General features: G+C 40.6%; 1 non-coding gene across 1 annotated transcript; it reads right to left on the reverse strand.

The window, feature by feature from the left end:
* Positions 1–3,858: 3,858 nt before the first annotated feature.
* Positions 3,859–3,965, reverse strand: LOC141698767 (small nucleolar RNA R71). The gene has a single exon (XR_012565270.1). It is a non-coding gene; the product is annotated as a small nucleolar RNA R71 (small nucleolar RNA).
* Between the last annotated feature and the right edge of the window lie 9,231 nt (positions 3,966–13,196).

The raw sequence follows: 13,196 nt of genomic DNA on the forward strand, positions 1-13,196 counted from the left end.
TAGATTAAGATCTAGTGATCGCTTTTGATGAACCACTAACTCCAACTAGCTCTTCACCTCTTCTCCTTTCACTATCCTTATGTCCCCCCTTATTACCTCCATCAGGATTTTTATCATCAGTATTTATCAATGTCAGCTGTTTGCATTTAGATTTAACAATTTTCTCCCCCTTTTTGTAATCATCAACAAACAGTAGAGAAAGAATCAGCTCCATTGAATTATGTACTTCTGTAAGTTGATCAGACATTTGAACTTGTTTAGCTTCCAATCTATCTTGACTGGCTTCAATTGTATTCTGTCTGAAAACTATTGGTGTAATTTGTTTCTGAATTTCCTGATGAGTAGTTAGCCTTGAAGCAATCAATGATTCTTTGATTTGATTTATTTGAGAAGTGGTTGCTTCTTGAGCTGTATGTAAGGATCTGAAAACTAAAGTTAATGCTTTCAGATGATTCAGCATATCAGGATTCTTAATCTTCTATTTTTCTATTTCCAGATGTGCAACAGCTTTTGTTCTGAAAATAGGATATGTATCATCTTTCCAATGAGCATTCCAGAGATTATCAAAATAATCCTTTTCCTTCTTAGCATTTAACTCTTTCATTTAATGTTGTCTCACTTGCATATGCATATCTTCAGGGAAGAAAAGATCATCCTCAGGATCTATAATAGCATTAGAAATATGAGCTTCTTCGCCATCATTAGATTCTTCAATAACAACTCGATTTTGCACTAATTGATGAACTTCATCACCGGCTTCAGCATGTAGAATAGAATTAAAAATTTGTGCAGTATGTGATCCAGCAGCTTCAGAAGCTTCCACACCATTAGTAGTTAACTCCACATCTTCAAGAATTGTAGATAAATGAACCGTAGCTTCAAAATTTACTTCCAGGACCTCAATTCCTGTAGAATGCTATGGTGATTCTGAAATGGATGAAACCTTATGAATGGACTGTTGTGCTACTTCATCTTCAGCAACAACAGGGATTTTCCCAGGTGATGGAAAAATAGAGTAAATGGACTGTTTTTCAAGAAAAACAGGGATTGTCTCATGTGGTAGAATAGTAGAATGTATGGACTGCAAGAAAGTATCATTACTTAGACTTACAAGGAGATTAACAACACTTGGTACATCAGAGTTTATTTGAGGTTCAACAGACTATTGTTCAGCATCTGTTTCTTTAGTACTATGTGCACCTGCAAACATATAACAAGTAAAAATTAATCTCTTTATTCATTTAAAGTAGTCTCACTACTCCTCACACCACACATCTCATGACTTTTAATAGTCAGATTTTCCTCACAAGGATTACTAAATCCTATCTCTCATCTACCTTTCCTTTTTCCAGGAAAGATCCTGTCTCCGTTTAATTATGTTTTTCTCTCAATCTTTTCATACATCTCACAAAAAAAACTCAGAAAGATTGTCCTAAAGAAATAAGAGGTGGCTAAAGAAGGTGATTTGTGGTTATACAACTAGAGGTAGTCCTTAAATAAGGTCTATAAATAATCATACTGATGATTTATATCATGAAAAATAAATGCTAAAAATACTAAATCAATATTTTGAAATAAATGCTGATAAAGTAATAACAATATTTATACCTTGTGAATCCGAAGATGCAGCTTCCGTGCAGACATTCAGTGGTAGTACTGACAAAACATCAGTAGACAACTGAGACGGATGAATTATGCCTTCAGTATCTATAATAAGAGTCACTGCAGCAGGAGTAGGGCCTTTATTGCAACTTTGATGCAATGGTTCTTGTGTAGTGATAAGTGGCATTTTATACCACTTAGAACGTCTTAAAATGGCTTAAATTGGTGTCTTGAAATCAAGTATTTTGTGTATTTGATGCGTTTTTCTAGTGTTTATGCATTTCAGGGTATTAGTTGCATTTCGGGGGAGGAATCATCAAGAATAAGCCTTGGCATGTGTTCACCATTACGAGAGGAAAGGAACGGGCAGATTACGGCGAAGAAACGAAGCAAACTTGGATTTTTTCCAGTAGAGGCCTGCGCGCCCGCACAGCTATGCTGAGCGGCCGCGCAGGGTCGGGAATTTTGCTGAATTATTTTAGACTTCTACTTCTGTTTGGCTTCCAACTTCTATGTAATCTGAGTTTTATGGGACTATTATATAAGTAGATTTGAGACGTTTTCACAGGGGGGATTAAGAAGAAGAAGATTGTGTTTTACGCAAGAAGCGAAGGAGATAAGGAAGAAGACCGATTTAGCACACCGCAACGAAGAGGAAGCATATTTTCTTGTGATTCTTGTTTCGTTGTAACGTTGGATGCTAGTTTTCTTGCTTTGACTTATTTACTCTTGTGAAATACTCTGTTTTAATATAATTAGTTTAGTTATTATTTTCTTGTGTTTGTTTATCATGATTTCATATGAACCCATGATGGCGATAAGTTCTATTATGGGCTAATCGTGATCATGGGGTTACAACGGATTTATTATGGAATTCTTTAGTTAATTGTTTAATACTTTAGTGTGTGATGATTGCTTGATATCTAGTATTGGTTGTGCGTATTTGTCTTATGTGCGTCGCGAACATATAAGATAGGGTGTTAATCTCTTGTGAAGCGACGGTGGATCTTGAGATTTAGAACTTGCCATGCTAGCATAGGTTCATGTACGTTGTGCATGATTAGTGGGTAACTCTAACAGTTTTATTTGCCCTATGTAATCAAAAAGAATAACTTGTGCTTAAATCGTTGTGTTGTCAATTTCTGTAGACATATAGGAACTCAACATAATTGATGACTATTCAACTTCTATCTTAATTGTGGATGCTTGGTGGAATGGTATTAGTACAATGAAAGTTGGCTTTTATCAGTTTCGTGTTATTCGATTAATATCATCACTGTCACATGCTAAAGGTAATAACAATGGCTATAGAAGGAAGTAATAATGAAGTTGTGATCTCATGAGTGTTTTATTATTGATAAATTGAAGTGTTAGTTAAGTGGTTAATTAAGTAGTTAATTATAGTTAATATTTAATCAACAATTTTAAGTGTTATTATCTTAACATTGAGAAGTAATCATACATTGGTGAGTGAGTTTAATTAGACAATAATTTAGTCTGAGTCTCTGAGGGAACGAACTAGAAAATATTCTATATTACTTGCGAACGCGTATACTTGCGTGAATATTAGCGCGTGTTTTCGCCCTAACAAGTTTTTGGCGCCGCTGCCGGGGACTCGGCGTATTTGTTTAGTTTATGTACTTACCATCATTGGTCGTTAGGACTCAGTGATTAGGACGTAGTAGTTACTTATTTTTTCTGGTTGTGTTTCAGGTACTTTAGCATTCGTTTATGCAAACTCGTTCTCGTGCTCGCAAGAGGACTTTAGATACAGCTGAGGAGACAGACGAAGTTCTTGATATTCCGGAGAAGTTAGATTTTGAGGATTCGGATTCAGGAACTGAGGAGAAAGAACCAGTAAACATGGGAGATCGTATTGTTCAAGCTGATCCAGCTCTTATGGATGTTTCTCGGCCTAAAATTGATGACATTCAGTCAAGCATCCTTCATCCGGCTATTCAAGCTAACACCTTTGAAATCAAGCCGGGCACTATTCAGATGGTGCAGAATTCTGTTTCTTTTGGAGGAGCGGCAACTGAAGACCCCAACATGCACATAAGGAATTTTGTCGAGATCTGCAGCACTTTTAAGTATAATGGCGTGACTGATGAGGCTATCAAGTTGAGGCTTTTCCCATTCTCACTAAGGGACAAGGCTAAAGACTGGTTACATTCTGAACCAGCTGGGTCCATCACTACGTGGCAAGATCTTGCGCAAAAGTTTCTGGTGAAGTTTTATCCGATGGCAAAGACTGCTGCTATGAGGAGTGCTCTTACTCAGTTTGCGCAGCAACCTATAGAATCTATGTGCGAGGCTTGGGAACGCTACAAGGAAATGTTGAGAAAATGTCCACATCATGGAATGCCGGATTGGATGGTGATCACTGGTTTCTATAATGGTTTGGGGGCCCAATCTCGGCCCATGCTCGATGCAGCAGCTGGAAGCGCCTTATGGGCTAAAAGCTATACTGAGGCGTATAATCTTATCGAGACGATGGCTGCAAATGAGCATCAAAACCCAACTCAAAGGATGACGTCAGGCAAGGTAGCAGGTATTCTGGAAGTTGATGCAGCCACCGCTATTGCAGCCCAGCTCCAAGCGCTATCAATGAAGGTTGATTCTTTGGCTACGTATGGAGTTAATCAAATAGCTATGGTTTGTGAGCTTTGTGCAGGTTCTCATGCTACGGATCAGTGTTCTCTTGTAAACGAATTAGTTCAGTATGTGAATAATTATCAGCGACAACAGCAGCCTGTGCCAGCGACCTATCATCCTAACAACAGAAATCATCCAAATTTCAGCTGGGGGAATAATCAGAATGCTATTCAACCACCATATCAGCAAGGAGTGAGTAAACAGTTTAACCCACCTGGATTCCAGCAACCACAGCAGTATGCTACAAGGCAATCATATCCTCAACAGGGAAGTGCAGCTGCACCTACTAGTGCTGATTTTGAGGAACTTAAGCTGTTGTGCAAGAGTCAGGCGGTTTCTATCAAGACCTTGGAAAATCAAATTGGTCAATTAGCCAATGCAGTGCTCAATCGTCAACCTGGCACTCTTCCCAGTGACACGGAAGTACCAGGCAGGAAGGAAGCTAAAGAGCAAGTCAAGGCTATTACCTTAAGGTCTGGAAACGTAGCTGATGCTGAAAAGGCAAAAGAAGTAGAAGCTGAAATTAGAGGTGAAGAATCTAAGCAAAAGGAGAAAGCGGTGGAACCAAGGAAGACTACTGTTGAACACACTCTGCCTGAGGCTAATACAGGGGAGAAACAGCTCTATCCTCCACCACCTTTTGCTAAGAGATTGCAGCAACAAAAGCTGGATAGACAGTTCGGGAAGTTTCTGGAGGTGTTCAAGAAACTTCACATCAATATACCTTTCGCTGAGGCTCTGGAACAAATGCCTAGTTATCCAAAGTTTATGAAGACTATTCTTTCAAGGAAGGTGAAACTGGATGACCTTGAAACCGTTGCTCTCACAGAAGAATGCAGCACTGTTCTACAACAAAAGTTACCACCAAAACTGAAAGATCCAGGAAGCTTCACCATTCCTTGCACCATTGGCAATCTAACTTTTGACAAGTGCCTTTGTGATTTGGGAGCAAGCATTAATCTGATGCCCTTGTCGATCTTTAAAAAGCTGGATCTGCCTGATCCAAAACCCACATACATGTCACTACAATTGGCGGACCGTTCCATTACTTACCCAAGGGGCATAGTTGAGGATGTGCTCGTCAAGGTGGATAAGCTCTTCTTTCCTGCTGATTTTGTTATTCTGGATTTTGAGGAAGATAAGAAGATTCCCATAATCTTGGGGAGGCCTTTCTTGGCTACTGGCCGTACCTTGATAGATGTGCAAAAAGGGGAACTTACTATGCGGGTCCAAGATCAGGATGTGACCTTCAACGTATTCAAGGCAATGAAATTCCCTACAGAAGATGAGGAGTGCTTAAAAGTGGATGTGATTGATTCTGCGGTTACATCGGAACTCGATCACATGCTAATGTCTGATGCATTGGAAAAGGCCTTAGTGGGGGATTTTGACAGCGATGATGAAGATAGCAACGAGCAATTACAATATCTGAACGCTTCTCCCTGGAAGCGAAAGCTGGACATACCATTTGAATTTCTTGGTACTTCTGACCTCAAGAACGCTGAAGGGAAGCTCAAACCATCACTAGAGGAAGCACCTACCTTGGAGCTCAAGCCATTATCTGAACACTTGAGGTATGCTTTTTTAGGTGATTCATCTACGTTACCTGTTATTATTTCATCTGACCTTTCAAGTAGTGAGGAAGACAAGCTCTTAAGGATTTTGAGAGAATTCAAATCGGCTATTGAATGGACCATAGCAGACATCAAGGGGATCAGTCCTTCATATTGTATGCATAAAATTCTGCTAGAGGAAGGTAGTAAGCCAACTGTGGAACAACAACGAAGACTGAATCCCATCATGAAAGAGGTGGTGAAGAAAGAAATTCTGAAATGGCTAGATGCAGCATCATTTATCCTATTTCTGACAGCTCGTGGGTGAGCCCCGTACAATGTGTACCTAAGAAGGGAGGTATCACTGTGGTCGCAAATGAAAAGAATGAGCTCATCCCTACTCGAACAGTTACAGGATGGAGAGTATGCATGGATTATAGAAAATTGAACAAAGCCACAAGGAAGGATCACTTCCCCCTTCCATTTATTGATCAGATGCTTAACAGATTGGCGGGTCATGAGTATTTTTGTCTTCTGGATGGTTATTCCGGGTATAATCAGATTTGTATTGCACCAGAGGATCAAGAAAAGACTACCTTCACTTGTCCATTTGGCACATTTGCTTTTCGCAGAGTTTCGTTTGGGTTATGTGGCGCACCGGCCACCTTTCAGAGATGTATGATGGCTATATTCTCTGACATGATTGGAAATAACGTCGAAGTGTTCATGGATGACTTCTCCGTCTTTGGACACTCATATGATGAATGTTTGAATAATCTGCGCGCCGTACTCAAAAGATGCGTGGAAACTAATTTGGTGCTTAATTGGGAGAAATGTCATTTTATGGTGCGTGAAGGCATTATCCTTGGGCATAAGGTCTCTAGCAAGGGTCTGGAGGTGGACAAGGCCAAGGTGGGAGTCATTGAAAATCTTCCCCCACCTAATTCTGTGAAAGGAATCCGTAGTTTTCTTGGTCATGCAGGTTTTTATCGGCGATTCATCAAGGACTTTTCAAAGATATCTAAGCCGTTGTGCAATTTGCTTGAGAAAGATGTGCCTTTCAAATTTGATGATGAATGTTTGGCAGCATTCGAGACTCTCAAGGAGAGTTTGATCACGGCACCAGTCATTACAGCACCAGATTGGACAGAACCATTTGAGATGATGTGTGATGCGAGTGATTATGCGGTAGGTGCAGTTCTGGGACAGCGCAAGAAAAATCTCTTCCATGTGGTCTACTATGCGAGTAAGACTTTAAATGGTGCCCAATTGAACTACACCACTACGGAGAAGGAGCTTTTGGCTATAGTCTTTGGCTTTGAGAAATTTCGATCTTATCTGCTTGGTACGAAAGTAACAGTATTCACTGATCATGCAGCTATTCGCTATCTGGTTTCTAAGAAGGATTCGAAGCCGAGACTCATTCGTTGGGTGCTTTTACTTCATGAATTTGAGTTAGAGATCAAAGATAGAAAAGGTACTGAGAATCAAGTAGCTGACCATCTCTCTAGGTTGGAGAATCCCGATTCTACTTCACAAGATAGGACGTTAATCAATGAATCTTTTCCGGATGAGCAGTTGTTTGCAATTCAGGAGGAAGAACCATGGTTTGCAGATATTGTAAACTATCTCGTCAGCAATATAATGCCTCCTAATTTGACATCCGCTCAAAAGAAGAAGTTTATGCATGAGGTGAAGTGGTATATGTGGGATGAACCATATTTGTTTAGACAGGGAGCTGACCAGATCATCAGGAGATGTATCCCGTTCTGTGAGACGGAGGGGATATTACGAGACTGCCATTCCACGGTTTATGGGGGACACTATGGAGGCGAGAAGACGGTAGCTCGTATTCTGCAAGCAGGTTTTTTCTGGCCTACTTTGTTCAAGGATGCTCATCAGTTTGTTTTAAGGTGTGATCGTTGCCAAAGAGTGGGAAATTTGTCAAGGAAGGATGAAATGCCATTAAATGTGATGCTTGAAGTCGAGGTCTTTGATGTATGGGGAATTGATTTCATGGGGCCTTTTATCTCGTCTTGCAATAATCAGTACATCTTGCTGGCAGTCGATTATATCTCAAAATGGGTCGAAGTTAAAGCTTTACCGACAAATGATGCAAAGGCAGTACTAAATTTTCTTCATAAGCAAATTTTCACAAGGTTTGGAACACCTCGGGTAATCATAAGTGATGAAGGATCGCATTTTTGAAACCGTAAGTTCACTTCTATGATGCAGCGTTATAATGTGAATCATCGAGTAGCTACTGCCTATCATCCGTAAACAAATGGTCAAGCGGAAGTGTCTAACAGAGAGATAAAGCGCATTCTAGAGAAGGTTGTTTGTCCGTCAAGGAAGGATTGGTCTTTAAAGCTCAATGAAGCTGTTTGGGCTTACAGAACAGCATACAAAACTCCACTTGGGATGTCACCGTTCCAGTTGGTGTACGGTAAGGGATGTCATCTACCTGCGGAGCTTGAGCATAAGGCCTACTGGGCATTGAAGAAGTTGAACCTGGATTTAGATGCAGCTGGTAAGAAAAGAATGCTTCAGCTTAATGAACTGGATGAATTTCGACTTCAAGCGTACGAAAATAACAAAATGTATAAGGAAAAGGTGAAGAGGTGGCACGATAGGAAGCTACATCCAAAGTTATTTGTACCAGGGCAACAAGTTCTCTTATTCAACTCTCGGCTCCGACTTTTTCCTGGGAAGTTGAAATCAAGGTGGTCTGGACCTTTTATTGTCAAAACTATGTTTCCACATGGAGCAGTGGAAATTTTTGAGAATGATCCGGACCAAGCATTCAAGGTTAACGGTCAGCGGTTGAAGCACTACTATGGGGACATGGAAAACCGAGAAGTGGTTAGCGCCATTTTGTTGACTACTTGAGCAGGGTACGAAACGTCAAGCTAATGACGAAAAAGAAGCGCTGCGTGGGAGGCAACCCATGAATTATTGTTACAGGAACCCTTAGAAGTTAATAACCTATCCAAAAACACAAAAAAATCAGAAAACAGGGGCTGAAATTTTTTTTTTCCAGTGACCCCCTGCGCGCCCGCGCAGCTATGCTGAGCGGCCGCGCAGGGGTCGAGGACCAGAAATTTTTTTACAGTTCAGAAAAAAAAAACACAAAAACAGTTTTAGCCCATAAACCCACGATTTGTTCCCACTACGCCATCATTTTATCCCTTAATTCCCAAACCCTAATCTAATCCACACCCTATATATACATACACCTATCCTACATATCGCCCACAAAACTTCCTACACTTAAACCCTCTCACAAACATCAAATATCAGTTCTTACACGCTTTTATTCACGAATCAATGGCACCCAAGAGAGCACGCACTATTGACAGCAGCAGCACAGTTCCTACTGCTGATTCATCGAGAGGTACTGCTGCAAGGCCTCGGTTAACTGACAGAGCCGCGGAGGAGGAGTACACTAGGCTGTTGGGTAAGCCGATTCTGAAGGAGAGGGGGTTTTTACCATCGGGGAGGGATGGTGAGTTGTTGCCCATGATTGCAGAGAAGGGGTGGATAGCTTTTTGTGAGTCACCCGAAGCAGTACCGATGAGCGTTATTCGCGAGTTCTACGCGAACATGAAGGCTGAAAAGAATGGGTTTTCTGTGGTCCGTGGGCTGACGGTTGATTATCATCCTGCGGCGATTCGCCATGTGCTTGGACAGCGAGAGAGGAAGCCCGAGGAGGAGAACTGGAATGAAAAGACTGCTGAGGATTTTGACTTGGATTTGATTTGTGCGACTCTCTGTCGACCGGGCACAGTTTGGACCCGCAGTACAGGCAATAATGAGTATCGTCACTTTCCGGCGATCACCATGAACAGGTATGCCCGTGCATGGAATGCATTTATTTGTGCTAATATTTTGCCTTCTTCGCATGCACACGAGGTCACAGTTGAGAGAGCACAGCTGTTGTGGGGAATTCTGAATGAGGAGTACTATGTGGACCTTGGTGAGTTTATCTACCAAGGAATTCTGAAGTTTTTGAGGGGAGCAAAGCATATGAACATCCCTTATGCATCTACGGTTACGAAGCTATGCCGAGCAGTGGGAGTGAACTGGCCGGCTCATGAGCAGTTGCAGTTGCCAGCCGCTCCGATTGATTCTGGCACTCTGAATAGGATGCAGGAGTGGACCGGTGGTGAGCCTGAGGAGCATGGGCTGGGTTATCGTCTTCCAGGAAGGCGTCCAGCACGAGGTGCTACTATGGCTAGGCCAGGGCATGATGAGGTTGGTTCTTCGAGAGCTCAGGAGGGTGCTGGGATGGTTGATGCCCAGTATAGGAGGCTTTCACGGCGGATGGATGCCATGTATGAGACACAGAGCAGGTTTGCTCAGGAACTCACCCTTGCGTTAGGGACTGCTTTTCGAGGCCTTGGAGCTGATATCCAGTGGCCAGTTTTTGGTGAGGACTCTGCATACCCGCCGCCTGATACTCCACCCACTGAGGGTGATGATGATGATGACTCCGAGTAGGTATACCCTGTGTTCCTTTCTACTACTTTCACTGAGGACAGTGAAGATTTTTAGTTTGGGGGTGGTAGTTAAGGAATATTGTGTGTGTGAGTCATTTAGTTGCATATTCATGATAGTTTAGTTCATATAGTTGCATAATTTATGCCATATAGTTTTTTTTATGAATGTCATGTAGCTCATGCATTTACCATGATCCCTTTTGCAATGATTTATCGACTGAATTGTGATATTGATGTGAGTGTAGTGATAGCATTAAAGTGATATAAAGTTGTGTAGGTTGATATGCATGCTAGAAACAATTGTAAGTCCACTAAGTCTTAGAGAATGCGAAAGGGCTAGATTGTGTTATGATTTGGTTGTTTTCAAGGTCAATCTACTTATTATGCTTAGAATTCGATTATAGGTTCTTAGTGATAAAGACATGAAAAAGAAAAATTTTGGAGAAAAAAATATGGAAGTTGTTGCTAGTTGTGGCTAGGCGTCAATTGGCTAGTAGCCGGCTCGCGTATGTTGCGAGTAGTCTAGGGTTGAGCAAGATGGAGCGAAACGCACTTGCTCAGAAATTAAAAAAAAAAAAAATTAAAAAAAAAAAAAAATTTGGCATAATTGATCAAGAGTGGGCTCTTTGGTATTCGAGTTATTAAGTTCTTAGGGGACTTTGTGCCTAGCGACCTAAGGCTTTTAGAGTCTGGGATCCGCTAACCTAACGCTCGTTACATGGATATCATTGTATAAGTCTTTTGTGGACCTCACTCATTGCACGGTCAAATAAGCATTTGAGTTGTAAATAAAAAGCACGATTCCGTAGTAAGCTCCAGAGTTCTTGTAGTGTTGTATATCACTTTGTGCCTGGAATTTTTATTCTTTGTATAATCGTAGGATTGCCTTGAGGATAGTCTAGTCACAGTAATTGGTCTAGTTCCGAAGCATATCTGTTAAGCATTTGCACACACCACGTTTCTGGCTGTATGTCCGTTTGCATGAGTTTATTGATCTTTAGTTGTCTAACTGCATTCGTTGAGATGTGGCAATTTGGTTGATTAATTGTAGTAAGGGGGATCACTGCATTTTCATATAGATTGCATTCATGCATATTTTTATTTGTTTTTGAGTCTGTGACGCTTGAGGGCAAGCATCGATTTAAGTTTGGGGGTGTGATAAGTGGCATTTTATACCACTTAGAACGTCTTAAAATGGCTTAAATTAGTGTCTTGAAATCAAGTATTTTGTGTATTTGATGCGTTTTTCTAGTGTTTATGCATTTCAGAGTATTAGTTGCATTTCGGGGGAGGAATCATCAAGAATAAGCCTTGGCATGTGTTCACCATTGCGAGAGGAAAGGAACGGGCAGATTACGGCGAAGAAACGGAGCAAACTTGGATTTTTTCCAGTAGAGGCCTGTGCGCCCGCGCAGCCATGCTGAGCGGTCGCGCAGGGTCGGGAATTTTGCTGAATTATTTTAGACTTCTACTTCTGTTTGGCTTCCAACTTCTATGTAATCTGAGTTTTATGGGACTATTATATAAGTAGATTTGAGACATTTTCACAGGGGGGATTAAGAAGAAGAAGATTGTGTTTTACGCAAGAAGCGAAGGAGATAAGGAAGAAGACCGATTTAGCACACCGCAACGAAGAGGAAGCATATTTTCTTGTGATTTTTGTTTCGTTGTAACGTTGGATGCTAGTTTTCTTGCTTTGACTTATTTACTCTTGTGACGTACTCTGTTTTAATATAATTAGTTTAGTTATTATTTTCTTGTGTTTGTTTATCATGATTTCATATGAACCCATGATGGCGATAAGTTCTATTATGGGCTAATCGTGATCATGGGGTTGCAACGGATTTATTATGGAATTCTTTAGTTAATTGTTTAATACTTTAGTGTGTGATGATTGCTTGATATCTAGTATTGGTTGTGCGTATTCGTCTTATGTGCGTCGCGAACATATAAGATAGGGTGTTAATCTCTTGTGAAGCGACGGTGGATCTTGAGATTTAGAACTTGCCATGCTAGCATAGGTTCATGTACGTTGTGCATGATTAGTGGGTAACTCTAACAGTTTTATTTGCCCTATGTAATCAAAAAGAATAACTTGTGCTTAAATCGTTGTGTTGTCAATTTCTGTAGACATATAGGAACTCAACATAATTGATGACTATTCAACTTCTATCTTAATTGTGGATGCTTGGTGGAATGGTATTAGTACAATGAAAGTTGGCTTTTATCAGTTTCGTGTTATTCGATTAATATCATCATTGTCACATGCTAAAGGTAATAACAATGGCTATAGAAGGAAGTAATAATGAAGTTGTGATCTCATGAGTATTTTATTATTGATAAATTGAAGTGTTAGTTAAGTGGTTAATTAAGTAGTTAATTATAGTTAATATTTAATCAACATTTTAAGTGTTATTATCTTAACATTGAGAAGTAATCATACATTGGTGAGTGAGTTTAATTAGACAATAATTTAGTCTGAGTCTCTGAGGGAACGAACTAGAAAATATTCTATATTACTTGCGAACGCGTATACTTGCGTGAATATTAGCGCGTGTTTTCGCCCTAACATGTAGCTGGAGAATCAGGAGTTGTTGGATGATTTTGACAACCATGTTCTTGTGTACACTACTCTACAATTGTAGTAATAGACTCCTGAGCAGTATCAATTAGAGGCTCTTGTTCTTCAATATCTGTTGCACCACTTTGAGGTGCATGTTCTTGTGGGATTGGATCATGAGATGTAGTTGTTGTACCCCTTTAAGATACAGGTTCTTATGTGCTTGATCCAGGGAAAAGTCCTTTCCCTTGCAGCCTCTTGACACTAGCTTCTACTTGCTCATGAGAGACTTCCCTTACTCTCTTGTGATATTGCTTGACTGGAGTT

The sequence above is a fragment of the Apium graveolens genome, chromosome 11 (assembly GCF_009905375.1).
Source record: "Apium graveolens cultivar Ventura chromosome 11, ASM990537v1, whole genome shotgun sequence".
Classification (NCBI taxonomy): Eukaryota; Viridiplantae; Streptophyta; class Magnoliopsida; order Apiales; family Apiaceae; genus Apium; species Apium graveolens.